Below are 3956 nucleotides of genomic sequence, written 5' to 3'. Positions count from 1 at the left end.
GACTTTGTCTTTACGCTGCCCAAGCACTTCTCCTACAACATAGTCGCTTGCGTCACACATCAGCTCAAATGGTTGCTCCCAGTCAGGTACAACTATGATAGGTGTTGTCACCAGCCTCTTCTTTAATTCCTCAAAAGCTACCCTGCAGTCATCAAAAAACACAAAAGGGTGATCCTTTTCAAGCAATTTACACAAGGGGTTAGCAATTTTGGAAAAATCTTTTATAAACCGTCTATAGAACTCGGCGTGGGCAAGGAAACTTCTTATTGCTTTGACGGAAGTGGGTGGTGGAAACTTTTCGATCACATCAACCTTTTCACGATCTACCTCAATGCCCTTAGTCGACACTAGGTGCCCCAAGACTATACCTTCATGTACCATGAAATGACACTTTTCCCAATTAAGTACCAGATTAGTCTCGACACATCTTTTCAGCACTCTTTTCAAATTTATTAGGCAATCATCGAATGAGTCTCCCACCACCGAGAAATCATCCATAAAGATCTCCATGATGTCCTCTACCATAGCAGTGAAGATGGCCATCATGCACCTTTGAAATGTGGCGGGTGCATTGCATAGGCCGAACGGCATCCTCCGGAAGGTGTAAACGCCATATGGACAGGTGAAGGATGTTTTCTCTCTGTCTTCCAAGGCAATGGAGATTTGATTATACCCCGAGTATCTATCCAGAAAGCAAAAGTGGGACTTCCCGGCCAATCTATCTAGCATTTGATCAATGAACGGCAAGGGAAAGTGGTCTTTTCGGGTGGCCTTGTTTAATATTCTGTAGTCCATACAAATTCGCCATCCCGTGAATGTTCTTATTGATATCAACTCATTGTTCTCATTTTGCACTACAGTCATCCCACCTTTCTTAGGAACACATTGGACTGGGCTGATCTAGTTGTTGTCGGAGATGGGGAAAATGATCCCCGCATCTAACCACTTTATCACTTCCTTTTTCACAACTTCTTTCATGTTGGGGTTCAACCTTCTTTGATGTTCTCTGGAAGGTTTGTGACCATTTTCCAGTAGAATCTTATGCATATAGAAGGTCGGGCTGATCCCCTTAATGTCTGCAATTATCCAACCAATTGCAGTTTTGCACTCACTCAATACCTGCAAAAGTTGTTCTTTCTGCACATCTAACAAACCAGATGAGATAATAATAGGTAAAGTTGAGTTAGGTCCCAAGAAAGCATACCTGAGGTGAGGTGGTAGCGGTTTCAATTCCAACTTTGGTGGCTCTTCTATCGATGGCTTAGCTGGAGGAATATTTCTTTCTTCTAAATGCAAAGGCTCAAATTTGAGCTCTCTTTTCCAAAACCCTTGGCCTTCAAGAGTCAGCACCCACTCCGCCAAGTCCTCTCAATTTACTTCATCTAAGTTCAAGAGACATGTTGCTAGAGGGTCTTTAGCATTCAAGGTCTTATCTTCCTCCTCCAAAATTACATTCACGGCTTCTATTAGAGAGCAATTAGCAAATTCACTTGGTCGCCGCATAGATTTCTGCACGTTGAATGTTATCTCTTCATCATTTAGTCTCATTTTGAGCTTTCCAGTTTCACAGTCAATTAAATCTCTCCTAGTGGCCAAGAATGGTCTTCCCAAAATTATGGGAATCTCCTCGTCAACCCGGCAGTCTAGAATGACAAAATCTGCTGGGAACACAAACTTCCCAACCTGGACTAATACATCATCAAGGATACCAGAGGGCCTCTTCACTGTCCGGTCGGCTAGATGTAGTAACATGGACGTGGGTCTAGCTCTTCATATGCCTAACCTTTTATAGATAGCCAAGGACATCAAGTTTATGCTTGCCCCTGAATCACATAATGTTTTAGAAAAAGCATAGTTGTCTATTGTGCATAGGATTGTGAAACTCCCTGGGTCTGATAACTTCTCAGCTATGGGTCTCATTACGACTACACTACAGGTCTATGTCAATGTAACAGTAGACAGGTCTTGGAAGTCGAATTTTCGAGACATTAAATCTTTCATCATTTTGGCATACTCAGGCATCTCTCGCAATGCATCAATCAGTGGAATATTCACATGTATTTGTTTCAATATCTCCATGAATTTCTTATATTGCTCGTCCTTATGATATTTTGCCAATCTCTACGGGAATGGTGTTGGAGGTCGCTTCTTTCCTGTGATTTGAGTTTTATCTTGCTCAGGAACTGCTTCTACTGTCGTTTCTTGTGCTACCTCAGTCTCATTCGCAATCTCTTTTTCTTTGCTTGTGCTCTCTTGTGCATGTTGTACCGTCACCTCAGTTAACCCTATTGAATCATCAATCTCAATGGGTACTGGCACAAGTGTTTTAGTATGTCGGCTTTCGTGAGCAATCTCTTGCTACAGATCTAGGTCTCTACCATTTCATAGACTCACTGCCATAAGTTGTTTCGGGCCCTGATCTTTTGGATTGATTTGTGTGTCTGCAGGTAACATCCCATGGGGACGATTGTTTAGAGCCATAAAAATCTTTCCTAATTGAACCTCAATACCCTTTATCGCTGATTCATGTGAGTCCACTCTGTCTTGCAGTTTTTCGATGGACCCAATCAGTTATTGCAGCATTATGTTGTTGTTGTCCAGCATTCCCTTAAGTTCAGCAAACCCATCATCTTGTCTCACAATCTGTTGTTGTTGAGGTTGTTGATAAGCTAGCTGCTGATTTTTCTAGTTGTAACCCTGTTGCCTTTGGTAAGGCAACACTTGACCTTGTGGTCGCATAGCTCCAGGATTTTTGCTGTTATTGTACTACTGTTGTGCTGGTCTATATTGTTGATTCTGTTGACCCCAATTCTGACCACCTTGCCTCTGTCCCCCATAGTTGGCTACATAGTTCATATCTTCCTAATAGTGCTGGTTGTCACCTTCCGCACTCCACAAGCATACATAAGGTTGGTTAATACATGGTGTACATAAGCCCTCACTAGTTACGTCAACTATGTGTACCTGCTGCTTCTAACTTGATTCATAGATCTTTTTGGTGAGGATACTTATTTGCATCATTAGAGTAGCTATATTTTCGGCTATAGAGTTGTTTGGGTCCAAAGCCACAGAGTGAACTACAAGAGTAATCGTAGAGTCTCTTGTCATCCATCCTGAGTTTTGAGCCATTTTATCGAGTAGGATCTTGCATTCTCTGAATGATTTGCTCAAAAATGCTCCATCTGCTGAAGCATCAACATTAGCCTTTAAGCTGTCTGCCAATCCCATGTAGAACCTCTGCCCCAACATTTGCTCTGGAGTGCCATGATGTGGACACTTAACCAGCATACCCTTGAACCTCTCCCATGTTTCTTATAGTGTTTCTGTTGGTCTCTACCTGAAGCTCAATATCTCATAAATTTGTTTGGCAGTCTTATTGGGTGGGTAGAACTTGTTTACAAATTGCTTGACTAATTCCTTCCACATAATAATGGAGTTTATGAGGAGTGAATTAAGCCAAGTCTGAGCTTCTCCCGTCACCGAGAATAGAAACGATAACAACTTTATTGTGTTCGGTCTCACATTAGGTTGCCTTTGTGTGACATATATCGACAGAAAAGTTTTTAGATGCTGCTGAGAATCTTCAATATAAGACCTTGGAAACAGTCCCTTGTTCTGCAACAAATATAGCATGTTGTTTGTGATTTAAAATGATTCCACTTGTATTTGAGGGACTGCAATTGTGGTCGCCAAATTTTCGGCGGTGGGTTGTGCCCAATCATACAAGGATGTTTCTGGCACACGAGGCACCACACCCTAATTGTTCGGGTAATTATTTCTGTTATTTAGATTTTCTATTACGTCATTCAAGTCTAGTTCGATTCATTATGTTGAGTTCTGTTGCTGTCTGTCCTTCTTGTTTCCACGATTCAATGCCTTGAAAACTTTCTCAGGATATGATAATACTTCGAGCAATTCACCAGTTCTCGAGGAGTTCCTAGGCATGCACCTGTAAC

The 3956-nt window shown here is 41.8% G+C and overlaps 1 non-coding gene across 1 annotated transcript; it reads left to right on the top strand.

Moving 5' to 3' along the window:
- The first annotated feature begins 3259 nt into the window (after positions 1-3259).
- LOC117273278 (small nucleolar RNA R71) lies at positions 3260-3366 on the top strand. Its single transcript, XR_004503278.1, has one exon. It is a non-coding gene; the product is annotated as a small nucleolar RNA R71 (small nucleolar RNA).
- The last annotated feature ends 590 nt before the right edge of the window (positions 3367-3956 follow it).

This window comes from Nicotiana tomentosiformis, chromosome 7 (genome assembly GCF_000390325.3).
Source record: "Nicotiana tomentosiformis chromosome 7, ASM39032v3, whole genome shotgun sequence".
NCBI classification, from domain to species: Eukaryota; Viridiplantae; Streptophyta; class Magnoliopsida; order Solanales; family Solanaceae; genus Nicotiana; species Nicotiana tomentosiformis.
Note: the sequence above shows the minus strand (reverse complement) of the source record. Positions and strands in the feature narration are given on the sequence as shown.